Here is a 10,716-nt window from a genome sequence, read left to right on the forward strand (position 1 = left end):
ATTTTCATTGAAATCTGAACATTTTTAGATACTATTATGTGGAAAGTCTTCAAATCAGATTATTCTCCACATCCTTGACAGCATTTAGTGGCCATTCTAATAATTATATGGTGGTAACTAATTTTTTATTGTTGTTTTTTTTAACATAGTTTTCCAACTAATTCAGTAAAGTCTGTATTCTTTGTCATTGGTGATCACTGATATCTCTGTTCAGGTTGCTTACTGGGCAGCTAAAGATTATACAAAGATTTTCTTAGATTCCTGGAGCCAATAAATTTCATCTTTGTAGAAGGGCTCTGTGTGTGTGTGGTGTGTTGGGGCATGTTTTTAACACTTAGTGAGGTAGTTTACACCTCCATCTTAGCTTTTACTCTCTGCTCACTTAAAGCCTCAATGCTAGTGAGAGTGTAGGGTCTGGTCAGGTGTATTCTGAGCTTGTTCACAACCCCATGTATGTGCACACAGTCCTACACATGCATGTGGCCTCTGGCTGAAAGCATTCCAGAAAGTACTGTGGTTCTAAGAGACTTCTGCAGGATCACTGGGAACTCCTTGAGCCAAAGTCCCCCATCAGAGTAGTCTTGTGTGTCTCAGAAATGGACCTATCTTAATATCTCTGCTATGCTCAAATATTTACTGACTAGAAGCATCCAGTAAGAAGAGTAGCCTTTGATAGAGCAAGCACAGTAATGGATTCCAACGTGCTGCCACTGGGCCACAGGTCAATTATACTCACTACTAGCAAAGATATGAGAAGCACGTTTTCATGTGTGGTAACAAATTTCTTCATATAATTGTGGGTCAAATTTGAAGTAGTTTTCAAACTTGTAATGGTTGCTCTCTTTCACCTGTCAGTTATACCTCTAGAGATTTATACTATAGAAATTCTCACACACGTATATAATGACATATGTAATGTTTATTACATTATAATCTTTAATTATTAAAAATTGGAATCAGTTTAAAGGTTTATTAATAGAGGACTGGAAGTAATAGCATATAACAATTAAATGGGATAGTAAGTAGAATGTTGTTGAAATATCTGTATTAATATAAAAAGGAATTCATAAAAAGGGGAGGAAACCAAGTAAAGGGAATGAGACCATTTATTTTCCTGAATATAAGCTAAATTTTTAGCTCTAAAATGTTATTTCAAAGGAGATATCCTTAGAAATGATCTCTCATGGTACAGGATCCTTATCAATTAGTTTATTTTGAATAACTACTTGGGGAAGATATATTAATCTAAAATAATAATCCCAATTAATGCTAATTTTGGGTATTAATAGAAATTACCAGTCAGAATTGGTAAGAAAAAAGAGGATGACAAAAAAATTAATACTAAATTTAAAATGATTTTCTATGGAGAGGGGAAATGACCTCAAAATTGCAGATTTGAGATGCCATTATAAAGTCTTTTAAAGAATAATTTAATAGCAAATATATAAGTGGTTGTATCACAGAAATGATTAATAATAGATACATACTTATGATAACATACATTTCAAGTGGCAACATCATATGTAGATTTAAAAAGTTTTTTCTCTAAATTATATTACATGGAAATAAATATGTTGGAAGGCTGTGTTAGGTCTCTCAAGAAGAAACTTTAGCGATGTTAACAACTGATATTAAATTTGTCAGTAGAATATAAAGGAAATTATTTCATGAAACATGAAAGAGGGAGAATACAGCATTTCTAAATACAAGCAGTCCTCGGGTTACCTCAGACTCAACTTACATTGTTTCATGGTTAAGTCACCATCTCCCATTTACATTTTTTAATTTATAAAAAAAATTCCATCATTTCGACATATGTACATATGTGCTTTATGTTTTTTATTATTTATTTACCACAAGTAAAGGTCAGGAATTATCTTTCTTTTAATTTTTTTTTTTTACTGTTTCACTTCATTACTGCTGTGTATGTGCTCCATGTGAGTGACGTAGGTGCTTATGTATGTGGGTTCTGACTTATGGCGAAAATTGAGTTACTTCGCGCCGTAGGAGCTGATCTCCGACGTAACCCGAGGACTGCCTGTATGCCATTTTACATGTATTTCTGTAATTTACTAATACTTTCAAAGTCATTATTATAAGTAGATATTTGCTTAACTTCTATTTAGATAATTTTCTATATTCACAGTAGCCTCAGACCCTTTTCTAAAATATTTTTTTCTCCTGAGAAAATAGGAACATTCCTTATATTCAAAAGTATCTTTTAAATGAGTATATATGGAAAATTCCTCAGCCTGCAGAAATCTGCTTCATTTCTCATATGGAGAATAGGATAAGGTTAAAGTGCTCTTTTTGTTGCTATAATTGCTGATATTAATTTTCTATCACTGCCATAACAAATTATCAGAAATTTAGTGGCTTAAAACAATACAAGTGCATTGTCTTATAACTCTGTAGGCCACAACATGAACCTCACAAAGCTAAAATCAAGGCACCAGCAGAGCTATATTCCTTCTTGAAGTTTCTAGGGCAGAATCCTATTCTTTACCTTTAGAAGTCACCCACAACCCTTGGCTCATGACCTTCCTCCTCCACCTTCAAAGCCAGAAACAGCAAGCTTGATTCACAGAAAGAGTGGAAGGGGAGGACAAGAAACCAAGAGTGAGAAACATCAATGTGAGAGAGACAAATCAATTGGTTGCCTCCCGCACATGCCCCAACTGGGGCCCGGGGATCTAGCCTGCAACTGAGATATGTGCCCTTGACTAGAATCGAACCTGAGACCCTTCAGTCCATGAACCAACATTTTAATCACTGAGCCAGTCTGGCTAGGGCAGTTCTCTGTTTTTAAGGACTCTTGCGATTAGACCTACCTGGATAATCTGGAATAATTTTCCATCTGACAGTCTATTCTTAACCACATATGTGAAGTCCCTTTTGTCATGCAAAGTAACATATTAACAGATTCTGGGGATTAAGACATGGACATTTTTGTGTGGTGGACATTATTCTGCATTTTACATGTTTACTAAAGAATGAATCTTAAATCAGTTATCAGTTAATTTCATTTTCAGATTCATACCAATACAACAACACATCAATAAATCTGTGCTGTGTGTTTATCGTGCAAACCATTGGGTTGGGTGCTATAAAGTAAAATATAAAGAAATATGAAGGGGACCCTCTCCTAAAAAGCATATTATATTGTTAAATCATCAAGAATAGTCATAAAAAGACAATTAACAATAGACGGTCTATATACTGTCAAATTTATTTGTTCAATTATATTTATTGTTCATTTTATGCTGTTCTAGGCTCTTATGATACTGTAGGCATGAACAACAGTGTTTCTACCTTTATTAAGCTGATTTTCAAATGGGGAAAATAATAAGAAAGTAGACTAAAAATATACTGTATCAAACAGTGATAAGTGCTAGGAGGAAAATAAGTAGATTAAGGAAATAGAAAGGAGTGGGAAAGCTATTCTAAAATAGATAGTAATCATTTCTAAGAGCTGAATTAATGAATGTTACAGATAGATGTTCATCTAACTAGAGTAATTCTGAAAGCTTCATATTTTAAAAATGGAATATATTTCTTTGGAGGATAAGTAGGGTTAGCAAATGGACAGAAAAACATTTCTCCTGGTGTTCATCAGAATCCACTAAGGTGGCTGCTAAAACTGCAGACTCCAAGTCCCACCTATATACACCTATTGAATCAGAATCTCTATGGATGGAACCTAAGAATATACCATGTGACCATTACCTACACTGAATTATGAAAAGACACCAAGATTGAATCTTAAAACATTAAAATTTAAGAGAACTACACTGCCCCTACCCTGCAGCAACATGTACTCCATGCCATGCTTGAGGGAAGAATTGAGTAGACTAAACTGGTAAAACAGATAGTTCAAACTGGAAGGATGTTTCCCACCAGGTTACAGAGTTTAAACTCTATAGAATGAGGAAACGTCAAGTATTAATGACCAAACAATTAACATCAAAAAGTAATATTTTAGGACTATTACCAATATTTATATTATTAACAATATTTAGGACTACTATTAGTAGTAGCAGTGTATAAGAAGACAGTAGGTGAGGACAGCGATAATATGGAAAGGTATGATATGTCTATGGTATTACAGACATGATGCATTAAGCATCAGAGCTAGGTGAATTTCCCTAACAATTGAACAGGAAGAAAAACTATGAAGCATATTACTAGGTAAGTAAAAATAGGACTCAGTGATTTTGTTGATTGTGATAATGAAGGAAGTGTCAGAAATGACTCAGATTTTGAACCTGGATAACTGGCAAAAAGGAGTTTGCTGATTATTATGGCACACCATTAGCTAGCTTGATGGATGCAATGATCATAAAATGATTATATAAAAGTATAGGAGAAAAAATCTATTACTTGTTACTGCAATTTTTCTAAATTTTCCAGTAATCTAAGAAGTGTGATTAGAGCCTACTCCTGCACCTCTCTCGATTAACCACATGAAACAACCCCTTGCCTTTATCAATGAAGAAGAAAATTTTAATATTAAAGAAAACAAAAAATAGTCATTTATAGCAACCACTAGTAATTTATTGGCTGAGGAGGAAGTACATTCTAATTATCCCTTTATGGTTGTTAGTATTACTAACATTTTGGTTCTTATGTGGTTCCTCAATTATAACACATACACTTAAACAAATAACACACTCAGTAATAATTACTATCATTTGCTAAATTAGAAATGATTCTTTTACAGCTAACCTCATTTAAAAAAAACCTTACTTTCTTGAGTCTGAAGTAAATATTTTTCTAAACTAAGATGTGGTAGGATCTGCTGAAAGATAAGGAACAGGTAACTTGAGATTAGAGTATTCCATGCATTTTAAATTAAATCGACTGGGAACATGAAGAATATGTGCCTTCACATTCTCTCTCTCTCTCTATCTCTGTGCCCCCCCCCACACACAAAGATATGTACATATACATGTTGAAAAATAATTTAAACATTATATTAAGTGTATTATATGCCTTTGAAATAAAATATGGTATATCAAAATATATTTGGCAATATGTTGTTACTACTCTAGAAAGCTACCATACCATATCTGTTTTCATACCTCTTTTTCTACAGATATATCCTACTTTATCTGATTTCTTTTAAAGACAAATAAAATGATTCTCTTGTTAGCAAAAAATTTCAAAATATATTAAAATAGAGTTTTATTCAGGGATGTAGCCCTAAGTATGAATGGAAGATATATTCTAAAGTAAGATGATAGAACAAAGATTTTAAAGGGAAAAGTACAAGGAACTGATGATAAAAGAGATGGGTAGCTAAGGGAAAGAAGACCACACACTTACATCATTCCTTTTCTGATTGTAGGGGCAACTGGACTTTCATCTGTGGTCAAGCAAGTGGGGATATGAGATGAGAACAATAGGTAACTTAAGGAGGCATTTGTCAGCATCCTAGTTCTGGTCCAGGCTTGTAGAACAAAAGATTTTGGGTTACTTATCAGCAGAAAGCCAGCAGCACAGAGAGACTGTTCATTCTGCAGGCAGTTTCCAAGTCCAAAAAGTAGAATTATGCTCTGTAATCAGCCTCAGAGTTCAAACTGCAGAAATCCAAATATTGGACCACAGATTATAATATTAATGTTTTTATAAGTCTTCACACTCCCTAATTTTCTACTTGAAGGGAAATACCAAGCAACTGTAAGAATCAACTACCTCTTTTATTTATTTATTTATTTATTTATTTATTTATTTATTTATTTATTAATCCTTACCCAAAGATATTATTCCATTGAGTTTTTTAGAGAGAGTAGAGTAGATAGGGAAAGACAGAAACAAATATTGCAAAAATCTATATGGAACCATGAAAGATCCCAAATAGTCTCAGCAATCTTGAGAAAGAACAAAGTTGGAGGAATCATGCTACCTGATATCAAGTAGAATGATACTACAAGGCCATAGTAAATAAAAACAGCATAGTACTTGCATAAAAACAGACATATAGATCAATGGAACAGAATGGAGAGCCCAGAAATCACCCCAAGCAAGTATGCTCAATTGATATTTGACAAAGAGGCAAAAGCATATAATGGGGTAAAGACAGTCTCTTCAATAAATGGTGTTGGGAAAATTGGACAGATACATGCAAAAAAATGAAACTGGATCACCTCCTTACACAATATATAAGAATAAACTCAAAAGGAATTAAAGACTTAAATGTAAATTGCAAAACCATAAAATCCTAGAAGAAAATGTAGACAGTAAAATCTCAGACATTTCTCATGGCAATATTTTTGCCAATATATCTCTGAGAGCAAGAGAAACAAAAAAATATATAAACAGGACTACATCAAACTAAGAAGCTGAGATCCACATAGTCTGGCTAGAGAGTATAGTAGCCACTCTGCTAACCTAGTTATTTGTATGAAAACACCACATTCTACCTTTGTTGGACATTTGAGTTGTTTCTAGTTTTTTTTTGATACTGCAAACACTACTTGAACATGGACTCACTGAAGAGTTTCTTTAGCTATGCGCTTAGGAATGGGTTTGCTAGGCTATGGACTCTCTCCATGCTGAAATTTAATGGTAATACAAAATCATTTTTCAAAATGGTTGTATCAGTTTTACTCCAACTAGCACTAGAGGAAAGTTTATTTGCTTCACATCCTTAGCAACACTTGTTTTTTACTGACTTTTTAATGCTTGGCAATCTATTAGTGTGAAACACTATCACATTTTAGTTTCATTGGTATTTTAGCAATTACCAGTGATACAGAGCATTATTTCAAATATTTGTGTGTGTTTTTATATTTTCTTGCCCAGGAAATGTCAACTGCTTTTGAATGATTTATTTTTTATATTGATTTATAGTACGATTTTTATATTTTAGATAGCAAGACTTTATCATTAATGTGAATTTTTAAATATATTTTTACCTTCTTTCTTTACTTCAGTGTTTTTTCCCTAGATGTAGTGTCTTATCATTTATACAGTTATTTTGCTTTCTAGAATTATCTTGTAAAATGGACATGTAAAGTAGCTCAAATCAAGGAAATACAATCTAAAGAATACTACTTACATCAATAACAAAAATAAACTTACACTTCTCCCCTGGCTCAGCGCCCTCGGATACCGGTGGTCCTGCGGGGAGGAGCACATCCCTGCAACCACGTGGGCAAGGCCATGTGGGCCTTCACACTTGGACTAATGGACTTTAATTCGCCTGGAAGCTGAACTACTCCCCACTGTAACATGGAAAGGAGGCTCTGGACACTGGCCTGCTCCTGGGACACCAGCTGCTCCTTTTCCAGGACTGGCTTCTCCCAATAAACTTTGGTTCCATTAATCATTTTTGTCCTCGGACTTCATCCTTTGATTTTCGCAAGACAAGAACTCGGACTCAAAACACCCACATTTTTTATCTCAGATCTGAGATTTTCACTGCACTATTGCCTGTGTCCATGGCTTATGAACCTACAACCAAGATTACTTTACCCAGTAAAGCTATCATTTAGAATTGAAGGTAAGATAAAATGCTTCACAGATAAGAAAAAGCTAAAGGAGTTCATGACACCAAACCAGTATTACATGAAATGTTGAAGGGTATTCTTTAAGAAAAGGAAGAAGAAGATGAAGACAAAAAATATGAATAAAATGGCAATAAATACATATAAACAATTGAATCTAAAAATCAAAATAAATGAACAATAAATCTAATGAACAAAATAAACTGATGAATAAAATAGAACCAGAGGCATGGAAACATGGAACAGACTGATAAATCTCAGAAGAAATGGGGGGACATGGGAAGAGATTAACCAAAGAAGTGCGTGCGCAGCTGGCGTTAATGTCGGCAACCCTCTAGGAAGAAGGAAGAAGGAATTTCCACTGCGGGGCCGGGGGCCCAGTCTGCACAGAATCTCACCCTTGGGTGCAAACCCGGAGTGACGTGTCCTGGGGATGAGACCACACGAGGTTTTCTAGGAGAGAGAACCAAGATGGCAGCAAAGTTAAACAACTAAACTGTGCTGCGCACAACAATTTCAAAAATACAACTAAAAGACAAAGTGTCTACCACCCAGAACCATGGGAAAGCTGGCTGAATGGTAGATTTACAACTAAGAAGGAAAAAGAAAGAACAAACTCGGAAGGGCTGAGATACAGCGGGTCCTCACAGCCAATTGGCCTGGAGGTCAATTCCTCCCAGTGACACCAACAACAATCAAGACTTAACTACACAAAGGAGGACCAAGATGGAGGAATAGGGCGGAAGCCTGATTGTTGCTTACCACAACAATTTTGAAACTACAACTGGAAAACAGAGCAGACACCATCCAGAACCACCGGAGGGCTGGCTGATTGGATGCTCTACAACTAGAATAAAAGAGAGGGGTACACGGGATGATGCTGATGCCGGTGACCCAAAGATCACACTTTAAGAACTACGGCTCTGGCGACACAATGGCAGCCTGGAACATGCTCGGTGCAGTTCCCCCGGCGGTCTCCGGCTGAGGGGACGGCTCCACTCGCTGCTGAGCATGGACAGACGAGCCCCTGGGAGACATGGGGTGGGAGACTCCGCGCTTGCTGACCTCTGAGTCCTTTGAGAATATCAGCGCTCCAGAAGTAGCCAGGTGCGCACGCCCGGCGACCGGCCACCGCTGCAGACCTGAGCGCTGTCGCAGCGACCTTGGACCAGCCCGCCGCTGCGCACTGGGCGCACCATGGCAGCCGCCCCGGAGCTTTGAGAAAATGGCCGGAGGCATTGCTGAGAAGGAATTGACCGATGAGAGTTGGGATCGGGAAGACAAGGCCCCGCTGGGTCCTGGATCCAGGAGCACTTGCCTGGGGACTGGTCGCCGTTGTAGACCCGAGCGCCATCACAGCGACCTTGGACCAGCCCGCCACCATGCACCGGGCGCACAGGAGCTTCGCCGAGCCCGCAACCCAACGAATTCCGCGGCAGCCGCCCCAGAGCTTTGAGAAAATGGCCGAAGGAATTGCTGAGAGGGAATTGACCAACAGGAATTGGGATCAAGAAGACGAAGCCCCGCAGGATCCCGGGTCCGGGTGGGGCCGCGTGCCCCTGGGTCCGGGTGAGGCCTCACGCCCCTGGGTCCAGGTGAGGCTGGGTCCCAGGTCTGGGTGAGGGCGCACCCCTGGGTCCAGGTGAGGCTGGATCCCGGGTCTGGGTGAGGCCGCGCGCCCCTAGGTCTGGGTGAGGCTGGGTCCCGGGTCCAGGTGAGGCCACGCCCCTGGGTCCGGGTGAGGCTGGATCCCGGGTGAGGCGGCGTGTCCCTGGGTCCGGGTGAGGCGGCGCGTCCTTGGGTCCGGGTGAAGCTGGATCCCGGGTCCGGGTGAGGCCACGCCCCTGGGTCCGGGTGAGGCTGGATCCCGGGTGAGGCGGCGTGTCCCTGGGTCCGGGTGAGGCGGCGCGTCCTTGGGTCCGGGTGAAGCTGGATCCCGGGTCCGGGTGAGGCCACGTGCCCCTGGGTCTGGGTGAAGCTGGGTCCCGGGCCTGGGTGAGGCCGCGCCCCTGGGTCCTGGTGAGGCCTCACGCCCCTGGGTCCGGGTGAGACCAAACCAGAGGGAGTTGGACCTGCATTACCACCATTTGTCCACCATCCAGAACTGAAAAGTCAGTGCTGACATGTACACATAAGGAACTGGTGGACATTGAAATTGGGTCTCAAAAGATCTGTTGGTCCAGAAAGAAACTCACTAGAGACTGATTCATTTGCCTGTTAGCATAACTGTTATTGCTCGTCTCACATTCGGATCTTATAAGTATATTTCTAGTAACACATGATCTCACTCATCTAGGGGAAATGATGAACAACATAGACTGATGAACAAGAACAGACCCAGAAACAAGGAGGCATCGACCGGACTGTCGGGCCTCAGAGGGAGGGTAGTGGAGGGTGGGGGTAGGGGGGAGAGATCAACCAAAGGACTTGTGTGCATGCATACGAGCCTAACCAATGGTTGGGGACAACAGGTGGGTGGGGGCATCCGTGAGGGGTGTGGGATGGGAATGGGAGGATGAGGACAAATGTGTGACACCTTAATCAATAAAGAAATTAAAAATAATAATAATTTAAAAAAACAAACTTACATAGTTAATAATAGGTATATGAAGCTAATCAATATAGTAACATGCAATATTTTAAACAATAAATAATTTAAATTAAAAATAAATAAATAAAATAGTAACAACAACAAGAATATAGTAACATGCCACTGAACATTGAAGCAGAAACTTTAGAAAATTTTAGAGCCAATATATTTTGAAAACATGCATTTAATTGTACCAATAGCTGACAAAATTTTCCCAAGCTCTCTGAAAGCAACTTTTCTCATATCCAGACATATAATATCATTAAATATTATTTCATTAAATTTATTGATATATAATTTACATCCAAGTACATGCATGTATTTACAATTTGACAAGTTTTGACAAGTATGGGCACCCATGAAACCACTGCCACCACAATGAAGATATTGCAAATTTCCTTCACTCCAAAATATTATTTCATCCTTCAACTAACCATCCCCACCCTTGAGAATTAACTATTCTTATTTCTGCCACCATAGGTCAGCTTTGTCTTAATTTTGCATAAATTGACACATCCATTATACATTTTTATGTGTCTTATTTCCTTTAATTAATATACTAGTATTTGTGAGATTCATCCAACTGGTTGCATTTATTTATTTACTGAGCTTCCCTCT

The sequence above is a fragment of the Eptesicus fuscus genome, chromosome 1 (genome assembly GCF_027574615.1).
Source record: "Eptesicus fuscus isolate TK198812 chromosome 1, DD_ASM_mEF_20220401, whole genome shotgun sequence".
Lineage (NCBI taxonomy): Eukaryota > Metazoa > Chordata > Mammalia > Chiroptera > Vespertilionidae > Eptesicus > Eptesicus fuscus.